The sequence below is a fragment of the Melozone crissalis genome, unplaced genomic scaffold (assembly GCF_028551555.1).
Source record: "Melozone crissalis strain CALT ecotype California unplaced genomic scaffold, PUWL_Pcris_2 ptg000068l_1, whole genome shotgun sequence".
Lineage (NCBI taxonomy): Eukaryota > Metazoa > Chordata > Aves > Passeriformes > Passerellidae > Melozone > Melozone crissalis.
Genome location: NW_026535846.1, coordinates 12,355,237 through 12,373,186, shown reverse-complemented (window position 1 = coordinate 12,373,186; position 17,950 = coordinate 12,355,237). Strand labels below are relative to the sequence as shown.

The 17,950-nt window shown below is 39.7% G+C and overlaps 1 protein-coding gene across 4 annotated transcripts in view; it reads right to left on the bottom strand.

Moving 5' to 3' along the window:
- TENM1 (teneurin transmembrane protein 1) overlaps positions 1–17,393 on the bottom strand; it is a 775,300-nt gene extending 757,907 nt beyond the window's left edge. For all 4 annotated transcript variants that reach the window (XM_054289924.1, XM_054289930.1, XM_054289929.1 and 1 more), the window contains exon 1: positions 17,345–17,393. The gene's annotated coding sequence lies outside the window, so the exon portion shown is untranslated. The remainder of the gene's footprint in view (positions 1–17,344) is intronic.
- Between the last annotated feature and the right edge of the window lie 557 nt (positions 17,394–17,950).

Genomic DNA, 17,950 nt, shown 5'->3' with positions numbered 1-17,950 from the left:
CTCCTGTGCTTGACCACAGTAAACAGGACAGTGACGGTGCTGTGTGAACCTCATACCAAAGCCCAGCCAAAATGGGCTGCTGCATTTATTTAACACTCCAACGTTCCACACAATTCTCTCACTTTTTTATTGTGCACAGACCTCACTCTTCAGCTGATCACCCTGGCCAGCATCACAGGAGTGAGGACGTGTTCAACCTCACAGTGCCACAGCAGTCAGGGCATGTCCAGCCTCACAGTGCCACAGGCGTGAGGACTTGTCCAGCCTCTCTGGCCACAGGAATCAGGACATGTCCAGCCTCTCTGGCCTCCTCCTGAGCAGAGGGGCAGCCAAAGGGCTCTCCACTCACACAGATTTGAGATTGAGCGCTTAGAGCAGGGAGCTGAACTGGGAGAAGGTCAAGGTGCCCAGCCTCCCAGAGAGGGGAGGAGAGGGACAAGTTGTCCGCCCTGCTGAGCACAGCACCCCTCCCCAGCTACCCTCTGGATCCACTGGGCTCTGGGAGCAGACTGGCTCTGCAGCTGCACCCCACAGCTACACCCTGCAAGCTTTGGCTCCCTGGAGAATGGCAAATGATCTGCCCCACACCAGTGTGACTGCACCGTGCAGGGTTTCTCACTCAAACCCTTGTTCCTGTGCTGGGTTTGACCTTGGCAGCATTTGAGAGGCTCCTGCTCCTGACAGCCAGTGCTGGCCTGTTGTATCCCACAATAATGAGCCACACCTTAGTGGAGCCTGGATCGATTTCCCTGCCAGTTGTCAGCCCTTACTTATTCATTTCACACAACTACAGTAAGATCAACAGAGCTATAACCGTGCCACCCGGATCATTGAAATATGCACTGTGATATAATAAAGTGACACACTTTGCATTTAAGCAATGGCCTAGCAAAAAAAAAAAAAAAAATCCTGATAGTGCAGAAACTGTTTCTCCTCATAAGATTGATGGCAATATCACACAGGAAAAGAATAATTAGTTTTGCTCTGGTTTTATGTAAAAAGCATAATGGGCTTAAAATATTACCCATGTTTTTTGTTCGAATGAGTTCAAAAATTAAAAAGTATGATAATTTACATATGCAAAAAAAAATATCAGCAAGATCCTTAAAAGTTTTAATTTCTACTTTATTTTCTCTATAGAGCAAACATGCATCACATCTATGCACTATGGGTGGGTGTGACTCATTGCAATAATAGACCAATTATGAAAATGAAGGAGCATAACAATCACAAATGCAATAAAAATATTTTTAAAATCTCAAACAAAATCAACTATGAAAGGGTGGTTTGCCAATTTCAGTACTCATGTCCTCTCTAATACCATTAAACACTACTCAGTTTATATATAGAAATATCCCAAACTATTTATTTTTAGGAAGGCAAAAATAAGGATTATTTTCATGTACTTAATTTCAAGATAGTGAAATTGTCCTTATTTAAACCAAACCATTAACTGCATTTCCTAAGCAATGCAATATTTCTGCCCATAAGAAGTCTTGTCAAAACATGAAGAAAACCTGGTGCACAAATGGACAAGACAAAAGCTTTTTCACCAAATTAAGCTATATTTTAATCCTGAAGTACAGCTGAAGAGTGTTTTATGTCATATCATTGCAACCTTCAAGTGAACTAAAACAAAACTGAAACTGGAAACAAAATAAAGGCAGAAGTGAAAATAAAATACAGTCAAAACTAGAGAATTGGAAGCTAGGGTATTTATGTTGCCCAAGCTCAGGGGTTTATCCTCAGGGACTCATCTTCCAACACCTTACACAAACAGTGAAAACTGTGCAGGAGAACAAATAGAGAATGTGGCTTTGAAGTGTGACCAGCACAGAGGATGTACCAAGAGTTCAGCAGAGACAGAGATGATGGAGATGTTACCACACTCAAAATGTCATTTAGTGCTAGGTTCTGAAAGGCAGGGGTGACAGCTGCCTGGGAAAGACAGAGGGGCTGGAATTAATGAAATGCAGATGAGATCAACAGTGGCGCCTTTTGACACACTGGTCTTTTGTAGGTAGAGCATGTCAAGGCCTCTCTCAAATGCAGACCTCTCCCGTGCAAATGTGGAGAGATTAACATCTTTAGAACTGCCAAAAGCAGAGTGGGAGAAAATGAAGAGTCATGAAGTTATCACACGGATTCATTAACCAACTGATTGGCGCTTCCCTGTTGCTGCTGTCATGAAAGAGGACAGAAAGACAGATTCACATTTATCTTGAACACCTCATAGCAGCAGTTCTCAGGGAAAGTACATAATCTTCTCTCTGAAAGACTCTAACACTAACGTATTTTCAATATAGCACATGCTAACTGTAGAAAGAGCAACTTTTATCAAATACAAACTTACTAAGAAAACTTTGCATTTCCCATGGTGTTTGCGTTATTGCCATTCTGACCATAATTACAAATGCTAGAAGTCCAATCACTAAAGACATAGATATTAACAACAGGACCTAAAAACCACAGCAAATACTAGACAAAAAAAATGCCCTTTGGTTTTCAATTTTAAAAACCCAACCAAACAGTAAATGGTGGCAAAGTAATACAAGCCTAGAAGATTAAGGCATACTTTATATCATTTACTTACTGACAAAATCATCATCATTAACCAAAAACTAATTATAGCAACACTTTACACTGGAAATGACTGCAAATCACTAAGATAAACATCAAAGAGTAATGAAGAATTCCTGAAGCTAAACTGAGTATTCTAAAAGAATAGAACATTGGTACAAAGACCCAGCCTTTACCAGCGAATCATTTACACAGTGTTCTGGGCAAGCCTTCGTATATCACAAGCCTTTGCAGAGTATGCTTCAGAAAGGAAGTATTCGTATTTTCTATCTTTTTACTTTCATAAAACTTGAGTTCTCTATACAGAACACCCTTAAAATCTTTCCAATAGCACAAAGCATGAGATTTTACAGCTAGCACAAAAATAGGCTCGTTAAAATGCCAACAGAGATACTACAGTTACACTGCTATCTACTGGTAGATTTCTTCTCTCTGAGTTGTAGGGATCTACACAGGCACATTAAGAAAAGTGGCTATTGATAAGAGCCTGTCATTTTTTCCTGCACAGACATTGACATTTAAAAAACTACCAAAATCTGAGTACTATCAGTAGGTATACTTTTGATATGGCAAGATTACTCAGAGCCTCCAATTAACTGCAGGGTGGTATCTTACTGCATAGAAATACACAAAGAAGTGGCTCTTTTCAAATAGCTTAAAATCTAAACAGACAGTTGACACAAGAAGCCAGAAGACAAGATGGGAAGAGTCTACTGTAGACAATTAAATATACACAGAAACATATGTGAAAATACTAAACACATATGGAGAATGCTTACTAGAGCTAAGAAATAAAAAAAAGGGCTCAACGAGAAACAAAGAGAAATAAAGCCGAGAATTGCTGCTCTCCTCCCTGCCACCACCAACGTGCAATTCTGATTCATTTTCTCTCCAAGGTGAGTCAATGTGGCAGGAGCAGATGCCACAAATGCTGCTGTAGTAAGAGCACTATCTGTGACAGAGGAAAGAAGCAAACAGTGGGGATCAGGGTGCAATAGCAGTTTCTGCAGCAGGAATTGCCCTCTTTCCCTCTTCAGGGCAGCCCCAGACCTTGGTTTTCATGAGAGCATGAAAGAAACTGCCAGAGATAACGTTAAACTTTGGTGCTACAGCTCACTGTTGTTACAACCCTGCAAGCACTCAACTGCAGTACAGCAGTAACAATCACATGATGGGACTTTTGGCTTTGTCTGGTGCAGGGCCGGGAGTTGGACTCAATGGTCCTTGTGGATTCCTTCCAACTCAGAATGTTTTATGATTCTATAATAAGAGCAGCACTCCAAGTTATGAATAAATGGCCTGATGCACAGTGCTGCTGAACAGAGATAACAAAGTGTTTGACACTTTCAGTAATAAGCCATGTGCTCTAAGAGGGTCAAGGAAAGTTCTCTTTGAAAAGCCCAAGAACACCTGGCTGCTGTCAGGATGTTTGTTCTCACCTTTTCTGCATTCATCTCCATTCTGCATTATGTTCTCATCAGCAAGTTCACGTACCTTAACAAAAAATGCAAGAAGCTGGCTCTACTGGATGTATTTTTAATGTGTCTGAGAAGATTCAAAGTAATTATAAGGTATATTGGCACTTGGCTGCAGCTGGAGTAATCACTGGCTTTATCTCTTTGCCTGCAGTTCTGTAGCATGAGCGTTCAGCACCAGCAGCTCCTGGAGTCTGGTGTGAACCCAACACAGATGTTTTCCACTACTTAATCTGTGACTGTGACCAATGTCTCCCAACAGGAGCCTGTTCTAGCTCCAGAAAGACTGAAGGCAATGCAAAGTGAGACTGGCACAGCTTTATATTATGCAGTGCTCTCAACAAAACTTCCAAACCGTGTCTTTGAACTTAATTTTTTTCCATGTTCACAATAACTGTGGCTTATAAAACTGTCACATTTTAACACAACTATTGTATTCTTCACACCTGCAGCTAAAGTAATTACTTCAAAAAGCACAGGTTAAGACCCGTGTCTCTCTGAAGTAAGACAGCTTATCCTAAATCAATTCAAGCAATACTCCTTGAGATAAATTTATGTGAAAGTTTGTCAGCTGTGTGATTCAAGAACTGAAACTCTTTATGAAGCATAGGCAGAGATTTCTGAACGCTCTGAGAAGAGGTGACGGATATGAAGAGTCATTTCTATTACTTCAGTCTTCATGTAATCATGCATTTTTCTGATAGCAAATGTGCTAGAAGTACATATCTCCTAATCAATCCATCACAGTGCTTCATTTTTCTATATCATGCAGTCATTCTCCACATTATGCTATAAAAAGTTGAGTTTTCAAGCTTCAAGGAATATCTGAATTTGCAGTTTAAAATGGGTATCTTATGCTAATATTTCTCCCAAAACTCACAATATCTCTTACTTGCTACCTCTTTTTAGGTATTAAAACTGCCAACAAAATCAAGTCTATCCTGGCAATACCTGTGTTCTGAGAGCACACTTAGGGGTGTAGGGGTTGGTTCTGTATCAGCCTTTGATTCTGTGGCAGAGATATATTATTTCACCTTCTGAGGACAATGGATTAGTTACTTTTCAGTGAAGCAGGAATTGTCTAATCATCACAGGAGCTGACTAGCTTATAAATTATGCAGAGTATTTCTCTGACTTCCATTTTGAAAAGAATATATACAGTCAACATAAGAACAAATTTTAAAGGAGCAAAATGGAACATTATTTTGGAACAGGACTATTTCTTGTTAAAAGCTACTTCATGATCACCTTCAAACACAGTCTAAAAGAAAACATCTTGTCTTCTCATCACTGCCTAAGTGCTCCCCATTAACTAGGTACAACCAGTAGTTTAGCAAAAAAATCAAAAGATAAACAAGTGTTGATATTGAAGGTAAAGAAGATATAATCCAACAAAAACTCAAGTTAGAGGGAAGAAAAAAAAAGATTCTGTACATGGGCATGGTGGTTCTAGGAATCCCTCCCAGCAATTCTACTTTGTGCCAATAAAGCTGCAATTTGAGCCCACAATTACCATTTGACAGCATTTGAGGAACTTCAGTTATTATCTGCTCTCAGAGCTGCTCCAGTACCCTCAGGCACTGTAGAATTTCTCAACTGATTTCACTGTAGAATTTCTACTGCTATAGCCTGTAAGTGTGCACACAGGGGGATCAGATACAGTGAGAATTCTACAAGAAAAAGAATTGGGTTCTCCCAAGGTGACTGAGCTTGCAGCGATGTTGATCCCAGTGTGAAAACTTGGGAAGGAATAGGATAATGTTATAGCATGACACAAGAGCTCAGTGGAGTCAGGAGTTTGTCCTTCAGGGCTCCTGTCCTGGCCACATTCCTGGGCACCTTTTCTCACTCCAGTGGCACAACACTCCTGCAAAAGCCTATCAGCTGTGGAAAGGTTCATCCATCCTGCGAGACTATCCTGGAGAGATGGCTGCTCCCAACCCAGATTACCCTTGGATGTGAAGCCATCATGGAAAAACTGGAAATGGCTACAAAAAGATCATACCTCTGGGGTGGCAAAACAGCCAGTGCAGACCAGGCTTTGGGCTGCAGGACCTTCAGGCTGGATTTAAAGACAGCCTGAAACATGAGTGGACGATTTGAGCCTCCTTCAATGCAGCAATAGCACTGGACACTTCTCAGGAGCAGGTTGACAGACACTTTCAGCTATACAACATTTAGCTCTACTACAAACTTTGCAGTAAAAAATTAAAATTGATGTGATTTGATTTGCAGCAATTATTTTCAGCCTAAAAATGTAGTTAAAAGGGGTAATTTGCCATGCTTATGTTGGTCTTGCTTTTATAAATATTTCTGCTCCTCTTCCCTGTTTTTCATTGTTGACCTTTCTGTCTTCATGGTTTTTCTCTTCATCCTAGTCTCTGTTGTGTTTGTCACACATTTTTCACTCTTTCCCTTTTCTCCAAAATAGCTCTCCATGGCCATACTGAACGGACTGCAAAAGAAGCAGTTCCCCCTGTTTCATGCTCACTGATTTCCCACACCAGAGAGGAGATGTTGTTTTTCAAAGTCCCAGTTCAGCTCAGCAAGGAAGAAGTGGCTAATGCCAAGAACAGCAAAAAATTATTGTCAGCTCATTATGAGGGGAAAAAAAAGCAAAAAAAAACCCAAAACACCCAACACCTGCAAAGCTAGAATTTCTGATCAGCAGGATGGCAGAGATGGTAATTTTATGGGAGTTCATTAATACTATTAAGGCAAATTCTCAAGGAAAAACTATTTGCATGACAGGAGTTCAAGCCTTTCTTTTCTCTACTTGTGATCAGCATGGGGTCCAGTCAGATCTAAGCCACTGGGATTTAGAAAAATGAGATAAAAAGTAGATTGGAATGCAATGTTTCAGTGGAGGAAATATCCAGGTAGGTATTTGCAGGATGTTTCCTTACAGAGAGAACAGAAAGGGAATATGTCAGTGACCATAAGCTGCATTATCAATGCCATTATAGCACTGTGGCTCTTCCCAGTCTGACAACACCATTCTGGCAGTTTATGACTTAGGCTGATTTCTTCCATCTCCAATACAATCTAAATAAACAGAGGTTGAACCACACATGAACCCAGCAGTATCTGAATTATAGAACTGATTTCAATATTGGCTTTTCCTTATAAATGCTTGGAAGCACTGGAAATTATTGTTCCCTTGCTCCCTTCAGTCACTAGCAGGCAGGCTAGATTTTCTCCTTTAAGACAAAAGGATCTTAGTACAAAGGCTGGTAGTTTGTGGGGGGGCTTGATCACCATTAAAATTGGGTCCAAAATATCACACCTCTGAGAGCCGGACACACTTATTTCCAACTTAAATATAGTTATATAATTTTTCCTAATTTATTGCTCAACTTCTGATAAATTTGTCTGGTTGGACTAAGCACAACAAAGTCTCTCAGACTCTTTTTGTAAGACTTCCCATTCTCCTGAACATCCTAGTTGCATTTCAGCTGGTGCATTTCTTTGCATCAGTTCCAGCTTGAATTCACCTTCATTAAAATCAGGAAAAGAAAATGATTACAAATATCCCACAATATTGTTTCTGCAGGACCTAGTTCAGGTGTTTGTTATTTCCTTTGCTAACACAAATATCTCACCCAGCACAGTGTAAGATTCTATTTGCCCTATTCATTGATGTTTTGCACTGATGACTTGCCGTCATTCTATGACTTTCTCCTCTTCTGTCATTTCCAATTAACAAGCTCCTAGCTTATAACAGAATTGTATTGTTTTTGTGCATGATCTTGCACTTTGTCCTATTGAATTTCATTCAGATAGTATTACTGCAGTCCTCAAGGTCATTTTACTCTTCCAGTATGGAATTCTGAACTCCCCCTGTGACAGGGCCCACAAACATTTTGAGCTTCAGAAAAATTGTTTTTGCTAATTTATATTTTCAAGGAAATCACTAAATTTTTAAAACAAGGTATACTAGGAGCATTTCTTGAGGGATTGACTTGGAGCCCCACTACCTGACATAACCTCCATGTGTCCCTGGCAGATTACAATAATGGATATTGTCACTGCAATGACTTTGAAGTACTTGAAGCAAAATTCCAGAATATTTTTGTCTTTTTCTCTGAAATACAGCCAGAGTATTCAGAGACATCCAGGCACTCTACTTAACCATGGTATCAGGTTTTTTAGGCATCTTTCACATTCCTGACTATCCCCATACAGCCTAAACAAAATTCATTGTATTTAAAACTTCACAGCACTGCAGTTGTGACATCACTACACTAAACAGTACCTATACTTGGAGATGTCCCAGGTGAATGAACATATTTACTGGATATAGAGCAACTACTTCATTTATCATGAAAAAGTTACCAAAAGGAAAACCGTATCTCTCTAAAGGCAAGTCTAACCATTATCAATTTGTGGCACTGGAAACTTGCTCAAGTTCAGAGAAAAACATATGTGTATGCTAGGTCCAGGGCACTGGAAAATTGAAATATAAACTTGAGTGATGAACAAACCAATGCTAGCCCCAAGAAAATGAAATTCTTGGCCTATCTCTGATGATCAATCTACCTGTGCTACAAAGAAATCTATTTTTTAGAGTTTTTTCCTCGTGCTTTTGGGTTTTCCATCTCAAAGGTTTGAATGATGACCTATCTTGAAAATAACTGCTTTCATAGTATTTTACCAGACAGTTTAGAAATACTTAGAAAACAATGCAGTTGCTACACATCAGGACCTCAGAAACATTGGCCACACCACCAGCAATAGTCAAAGAAAGAATGAAGAGTGGAGAAGGATCCTTTTAGTCCTTAACTGAAGCACAGAAACTGCATGGCAGTTTTGTCCTTGGGTCTACTTAGGCAGCAAAACAATTCTTGAAATTCAGAAGTCCATTTCTATCCTGCAGGAAAATATTAGTGAAACTTTCTTTGTTACACCAAATACTGCATTTGGGAACCGGTATTCTAATGTGCTGCATAGCAAAAATCCAGCACCTTGTGAGAATCCTTTCATCCTGTCCCTTCTGTTTCTCAGCATCCTTCTTCCTCTAGAAACACACAACATTTTACTTGGGTGTCACTTCAGCCTTCTGACCATGTGTAATTATGTGAGGCCAGAGGACACACCTGCACTGTTCTTCCCCTGTAACCTGCAGAGATCACCCTTGCCAAGGTACAGGAGATAACCCATGCAGACCTTTGCTCCAATTCCTAACGCCTCTTTTCTTAAATGTTACAGAACTTTTAACAATGTCAGTTTCTCAGCACATGGCATTCACTGGTCTCTATCCTCACATACTGTGCCACTGCTCTAAATGTAAATGCAGCTCCAAAACATTCCAAAATAATTAGGCAAACTTCATGAACTTCAAGAGTGTAATTAATTGATAGTGAAGTGGGAAAATTGGAGGTTTTCCAAGAGCCTCCTGGAGCACTCACCTGAGTCTAATAAGCAAAACCCTTCCAGTGTCACATAAAACTCTAAACACATCCATTCCAAAGACTGTAATGAGAACACAGTTTCTGAAAATCAAAATAGTCTTAAAATTAAGGATAGAGGTTTTTATAATTTTTAATTTCTTCCTCTGGCTTTGTTACATTTTTCATTACATAATTGGAAGAATTGCCTCGAAGCAATTTTATGAGACCTACAAAAGCTCATTTTTACCTCTCTGCAGAATACCATATATTTAGATTTTTAATAATTAAGCATTACAGCTCCCTGTCATATTGTCTCATAGAATTTCAGAGAGGAAAGTCACACAGAGAAAAAGATTATTCAAATTTACTACAGAAAGAGAAACAAACTCTCAGAGTGCATGTCCTATTGTAATCCTCTTCAAAATTGCCAGCAGTTATGGCAGTAAAAATTTTTTTAGTGTCTTGGGCTACTCAAGCTAATTCCTGTCAACTCATTCCCTTGGTTTTAAACATGAGCAAATGAAGAAAAAAAATGGAAGAGGAAAAAGAATCAAACACAGGTGTAAGTGACAGAGACTGTTTTTTATCTCCTCAGATATAAACAAGTGTCCTGAGCAAGACAGGTTTTGTCACTAGCCCCATGATTAGCCAAGTTCCAGAATTCTATGGAAGCAAATTGCATGTGGAGCAGAACTGTGGATAAGCATCTAAAGACAGAAGAGAATACATGTTTATTTGCAAAACAACATGGGAAGGTCTCCTGTGGTGTCATCCTTGGTTCAGAGATCCAAATCCCTTTGGCATGAATCAGAAAATTTCAGCATCATACCAAATGGATATTAAGAAAGACCATGTTATGCAAGGACACAGCATGTAAAGAAGACATTCTTCCATTGCTGTGATTTATTCTTTACCTCCCACCTAACATTGGTCTCTGTACAGTACCTGTACAGAGACCAGTGGCAGACTGCAGACCCTTCTTTAAGTCTTCAAATTTTGTTTTAAAAATGGCAGAGCCTTCTTTAAATCTACAAATTCAAAACATGAAGTGTATTGGGGCCATTGAAGCGCCATTTGAAGGGAAGAGTACAAACAATTACTTTTAAAATAACACCCTAAAAGCTCAGTGTCTTCTTATGAATGAAGACAAATGCTCAGCTGCCAGGAAGCCCTGGCTGTTTGCACTGCAGCCCACACCAGGAAGGGAATGCAGCTCTGGAATGCTCTGTCTGGGGACAGGATATGGACATGGACCTCAGAGCTGGGGATCTCTCACTTTTAGGCTACCTTGTAAGGAGCTTCTTAGGAAACCCACCTAAGAATGGGGACAATTTTCCTGTTAACAGAGAAAGACTCAAGTGCAGCTGTTCTGTCTGGCTGCAGAGGCTCCCAGTGGTGAATGCCAGGCTGGAGCCCCAACACAGCTGATAATTCAGCTTTGAGCAGCTGACCTTTGGTTCCTGTTGCTGTAAAATCACAGTGAGCTGTTTGGGTGCAATGTCAGTGCAACATGCAATTCATCTGTCATTCTGCCTGAATTGTGCTCCCTTACAAAAAATGTTGATCTTAGATGATAAATTGATATTAATATACCAAAGAACAATTAATTTCAAGTATTTGAGTACTTAAAGGCCACAATTCATTTGAAAGAGGGTTCTAATTTCCTTACCTCTGTATGCTGTATAGTGTCTATTCTCTCTGACTTTTAGGTCTAAAGTATTAATAAGGCAAAATTAGTTTTATTCTATGCAAATCATTTTTCTGTTTTAGTGCCCTACATAAGTATTCTTTCATCCTGGCAATAGAACACAGAATCCTGTCATTCATTTCTGCTGACTTAAAGATCCATTTTATTGTGTGGTGATTTGCTGTTAAATCTGGCAGGTGTTTTTTTGGCAATTGTAAATAAAGGTACAGCCAGTCTGGAACACTGGGGTATGCCTCACATTCAACAAAGCACTCATGTCAGAAGCTTGATGGATATATTTTATACCAGGAAAACCTTTTTCAATTAAATACCTGTCATTTTAAGAAAGGACATCACAAAATAAACAAGTTGTCTCTAAGAACAACTGTTTTACCTTTACTCCTTCTCTTGAATGATGTCTGTCCTCTTCAAGAGATTTGTACCAGTCTGATTGACACTGAAGTGAAAAGAAAAAAGCACGGAAGGAAACTACACCCAACAGCATGGCCACTTCACAAAAGTAATTTCTTTCTCAGAATTTGTGTTGCTTTCCTCTGCTTCTTTACAGGTACCTTCAAATTGTTGCACATTGTGCCAGGCAGGGTGCTGAACACAGAGATCCTCCTCCTCTCCACCCTCCCATAATTTCCACAGTAAGTTGCTTTATCCAAAGAGGTACTCCAGAGATGCATTTATTGTACCAAATTAATGCACCATAATATAACAAAAATTGCACTCCCATCTTTCTGCCTCCCTTGCAGCTCTACAATAAGTAACCTTAATCCTGACAAATTTTACCAGCTGTCAACCCTGGCAGTGCCTGGTTGCTTAAAATAAATATAAAAACAAGAGCTTTTGAACTGTAAAAAGAGTGATTAATTTTTCATAGAATGGCTTGGGTCAGAAGGGACTTCGAAGATGATCTGGTTCCAATCCCCCTTGCCATGAGCAGGGACAGCTTCCACTAGACCAGGAGCCCCATCCAACCTGGCCTTTAACACTTCCATGGATGGGGCATTCACAACTACTCTGGGCAGCCTGTTCCTGTGCCTCATCACACTCACAGGGAAGAAATTCTTCCTGACATCTCATCTAAATCTGCCCTATCAATTTGAAGCCATTGCCCCTTCCCTTATCACTCCATGCCTGTATAAAAAAGTCCCTCTCCAGCTCTCTTGTATCCCCTTTAGGCACGGGAAGGCTGCAGTGAGATATCCCTGGACCCTTCTGTTCTTCAGGCTGAACAAATCCAACTTTCCCTCCCTGTGTTCAGAGGGGAGCTGCTCTAACCCCCTGAGCACCTTTGTAACCCCCTGTGGACCCAGTCCAGCAGGTCCCTGTCCTTCTCAGGGTCCATCCCCTCCCCAGCACCAACCACTCCTCACTGCTCAGTGTCACTGCCAAACCTGCTGAGGCTGAATTGTACAAATCCTTGCATAATATTTCCTTTTGGATTGTAAAAGTAGCGTCATTTTCTGTCCTAGGTAAGATTCAGACTAAGAATCATGTATGCCAGTGTCCAGGTTGGTCTTTTTATTCTAAATTACTCAGATTACATATTTAACTTTAACTTTTAAGAGGTTTCTTTTTGTTTTTTCCTGCCAGTATTGTACGTGGGGCTCATTAAACACTGACCTAAATCCATCTCCCTACATTTCATTGTAGCATGGCAGATTTTGTGATGGTTCTAATCAGGCTTAGTAGAGCTGCCCACCTCAATTCCATTAAGGAAAAATCAACACATGCACACTTGCACCCTAAGCTAGTGGTGATTCCTGGATCAAGCAAGCAAAGCCCACAGAGATAAAACAGCTGTCCTACTTTATAAAAGATATAATTTTATATCTAACCTGTTTCTTTCCTTTTATTTTTCTGACCCCCAAAAAGTTGAACAATGAAATAGAATACAACATTAAATAAAGCCAGAATTTTAAACAAACTCATCAAAATAGCAGTTTTTCAGCTTCCAGTTTATTTTCTGTGTCTCTCACCATTCAGTTTTGCTTTCCATTTTAAACTCTAAATGAGGCTGAGGATATCAAGAAGGCAAAAACATGACAAGCTATTTTTTCCAATTCTGCTTATTCTGCAAATGACCTTTATCAGAACTTCCTTGTGCTCAACACTGCTGCTAGGACTGATTGAATCAGATCAGGGCTGTTATAATTTCATTTAGGAAAAAAACCGTTTTACATAATCAGATACATATTTTGTTTAAAATTATTATTTAAACATAAGTACTGCATTAAGTGTTTTTTTTTAAAACAGCAATAAATTCTCAGGCAAAAAATAACAAATTTTTCACATTCTGCCAGAATTGTAACCTTATAGATATGATAAATACAGCTCCAACCTCCCAGCCTTTCCACATAGCATCAAAAGGCACTAACAGAGAGAAAATTATTTAATGATTCCTTAGCTGATAAAAAAGTCTGGGGCAAATAAAAAGGTTATATAACACAAAATCCACAGTCAGAGCAAATACATACATCAGAATTTGTTGTTACTGTAGTTAACAGTCAGTTTGTCAGAACATTAATGGTCCAACAACCCACAAACCAACAGTTAATTGCTAGTAATGATTGGCTTCTTGGGGATTATTACTTAAATAAATCTTAAAAGTTGTGTGCTGTTAAGTAACTTACAATTTTCTTAAAGTTGGCAGTGAAGTCCAATGGTTAGTTAGTGTAGTCAGCCTTGCCATTAATCCTGATCCCCTGAGTCCAGCCATTAATTCTAATCCCTTGCACACGTCGAAAGCAAAGTACAAAAGTCCCTGATTGTCTTCAACTATTCATTTGGAAAAATGTTACCCAATATCTTGACAGTGGAAAAAGAAAAATTTAGCCTCGTAGTCTTGTTCATGCTCACAGTAGAAGGAAGACAAGCCTGAGTGCTGACATGTCTGCTCAGCCTAATTGCCACCTGTGAGGTTGTTTGGAAATCCTCATGTATAAATTTGCAGTCATCACACATTACTGGGACTGTGTGTTTAGTGTTTTGCTTCCAAAAATACCAGGAAGTTATTAAAATTAACTAAAGCTGGATGAAAAGATAATGGCCACTCTGGGGACCCACAGTAATACAGAGTTATACCAACACACAGAGTGTCATACATTGCATCTGATAGTCCCTTTACTGACATCAGACTCTCAGCTCAGGCCAATTATTTGATAGAATAAAATGTCAAAAAGCACCAAGAAACATCAATTAGCTGTAGAGAGGGACTTTTCCTTTCATACATCAAGAGGCAAGACCCTTGCAACAAATCTGAAACTCTGTCATGTGATTTCCACAGGCACTAGGAGTCCAAGCTTTCCATCTCAAAAGAGCGGTTCTGGGAACTAATAGAGAGATTTGGTCAAAGCCACCGATGGAAAGGAGTATCCACACATTACAATATGACAATGCAATGTCAGCTAAGTGTGATAGCTCTGGATAGTCAGATTTGATACCTCTGGAAGTCAGATTTGCTTGGTTTTATATTTTAAAAAAGCTACACAGAACCAATTGCACCATTTCTGCTGAGAAATTATAAGATTTCTGGGACAGTAAATCCAGTCCACTTTTAGATACACAGACATGATAGATTTGCTATCAGTGACTCCTGAGCTTCTGAAGGGTCTTGTCAAAGGTAACAGGTTCCCCCAGAGACAGGACCATCCCATATTCCCACTAAGCTCTCTGCAGTAAGGAGAATCTCTTCCAGGGTAGGGATGAAGCATAAAGATTTCTGTTATCTGTTTTATAGTTTAAAACATGATTTATAGTCATGAAGAAAATAACATTAGTTCAGCAGGTTTTTAGTAGGGTAAACAACAGGTAATAAGAAATAATTAAAGCCAAGTTCTAAAGCTACAAGGAGAACTGGAGTCACAAAAAAGCAAATCTTCATAAAGCACTACTAGTGCAAGTGAGGATAATCCAGAAAAACTCCTATCTGCAATATGTCCCCAAATAGGCGGCTGCCAACACCTGTATTTATGAGTAAACTGAGGTTTACTACATAAAAATGTAGTGACCTGCAAGCAATACCAAGGTAAGAAACTTTTAGATTACAATGCACAGTCCCTGTGATTCCCCTTCTCTCAGAGAAACCTACAAGGTGTGACACTGCATTAATAAATAATAAGCCATTTCAATCCAAAATTTAAGGCCTCAGTCAATTAATAATATATTTTTTAGGATTTTTTGAGAATTCTACATATCCCTAGGGTGAGCATTTGAACTGGAGCTTAAAAAAATTCCCCAAACAAATAAAAACAAACAAACAAAAAACCATAAATCCCAAACCCACCAACTGTAATCACCTTAAATGTTCCTGAAAACCTGAATTTTATGAGTCTCTACTGAAATAAATTGATGTGTTCAACTTATTACCTCCTTTTTCTCTTCAAGGTAATGATTCACTTCAGTTTTACATCAACCTGTTAAAACAACCTGTGAAGGGCGTGAGTATAATTTTCATCATCTCAAATTTCATATATCAAGAGAAATTAAAGGAGTCAAGACATCACTTTCCCATTCTATTTTCTTTCCCATCTAGGTTGCTAATTGAACTGGTACTTTCCAAGTACGAATTTTCTGAAACATTGAATTTCTCAGAACAGATAAAACAGAGGGTAAAACTGTTCTCACCTACTGCCAGATCCTCTAACCAGTGCTGGTCACTGACTAGATCTCACCTCTATTTCACAGCTGTAATTTTCAAAGCTATTTCTTTTGTACCTTCTTAGCTTTTATAGCTATCAGATACAATTCTCATTTTCTAAGAATTGTTTTTTTCATTATGCTCATCAGAAAAAAAGGCTATGGATTTAGACATCCTCAATAGTTTTTCCTACAGATAAGAGTCACAAGATACCTTTAAACAAAATATATGGAGCTATTTCTGCATAGAGCAATTACATACAAGAAAAGGTTGTGTGGCTATTGAGAGAGCTGTGCTATTATCAGCATTTATTTTTTATTACAGCAGCGGTACCTAAGCTCTGACTATTTTGAGCATCATTTTCAGGTATTTTTGCAAGTAACAGAATCCTTAGGCAGGGTATACTTGCTGATGCCACTGCTTACACGTTAAAAATATGTAGAGATATTTACCCTTAAAAATTCCTTGTCTGGGCAATTCTGGCCTGATGTGTAGAAGAAAATGTTAAAGATTGCAAAAGTTTGCCTCAGACTCCCTTAGCTCCTCAGAAAACAACTTACACTGGTCCCACAGTGAAAGTCTGAGTCTCACAGACACCACGGTGACCCTCACAGGACTGACTCCTAACCCCACAACTCATGGAACTGCTGCTCCTGTTTTTAATAAATTTATTAAGTCCCATCCCTGTCACAATACACACAGTAGAGGTGGAAGAGATGTCACCTAACCGTTCATTCCTGCGAGCGAACACAAATAAAAGCACAAGGAGGAAAACACTGCACAACAGGGTCACCAAGGGCAATGCCAGCTTTCACCTCCTCCTCGCTCTGCCCTCTGTCCTGTAGCACCAAGGCAGGAGAAATGAGCATTTGTGACCTGGGGCTCCATCCTACCCCAGCCCTCAGACACCTCAGGAGGTGCCCGTGTTCCCACAGGCTTGCAGCAGGCAGCCCTGAACAGCGAATATCGTAACCACTCACTACAATATCACATCAATTATTTGTTAGCAGCAATGCTAACCTGCCACAAGACAGCTGCCTCGGGAAAGTTTAGGAAAGTCTTAATAAAATATGCATAAGTAACTATGAAAATATAGTAGATAACTGTCAAAATAACTTTGAATACAGCAAAGCATATCTGCTGACTTTCCAACACAAAAAGAATTTATGGTAATAAGTTTTGGAAAGTAATACAGCCGTGTTGCTAAAAATGCAGAGCAGCTGCTTCAGTTATTATAAAATGGCTAATTTTTACTCATTTGTGACATGGTTTTGTAGATGGGTAACAGCTGCAGTTTCACCCAGCTGCATCCTGATGCTAAATGCACACTTTAAGCCATCAGATGAAAGTATAGATTGCTTTACTTTACCGCACTAAGTACCAGTGTCTTTCTAAGAAATACCCTGAAGGTCATTGGCAATTAAAGCTCCCCAAGGTCTCTTTCACTCGGGGAATGGTGACTGGCAGACACAAGGTCTCCACAAGTCAGACACTGTATAGCAACATAGCAAGTAGTAAGTGAGCTGCATGGATTTAAAAGGATGTTGAAAGGGCTTCCTACCTGGTACAAGTTGCTACTCCCCCTCACAGCCTGGAACCCTAGATGCTGGCTCTTCTCCTTAATTGCTGAGGTAACACGAATTTCTCTAGTAAGAAGTGGGGAGAGGAAAAAAAAAAAAAAAGAAAAAAGAAAGAAAGGTTCTATTGGCTGCTGCCTCCTTCTTAGAAAGGTTACTTCAAATGCCTCTCTCGCTCCCTATTTATTTTCTGTGCCTCCCAGAAGAGCAGTTTGGAGGGAGAGTAACGGAGTGTTTATCCTGGCTCTGAGGATGCACGCGTGTGCGATAACTGCCTGCTCCCTGCAGTACAGCCGGCATGATGTGATGTGCATACTAAAGCAGTTTGCATTAGGCAAGGCTTAGCAGAGCCAGCTTCCAGTCTCCACCTTCTACAGCACACAACCAGCCTGCTGCCCTGGAAAGAGTGGGGCTGTGATGACAGGGCTACAGGGCTCTGCTTAGAGCATAAATGCATTTTCTTTGAAGATAGTCTTTAAGGAAAAGGTGATATTTATGTATCCCCTCACCTATGAGAGCACAGCGGCAGCTATAAATGAAAATGCAATACAGTCATACAAATGTGCAAAAATTCCCCGTTGTTTGCTGTC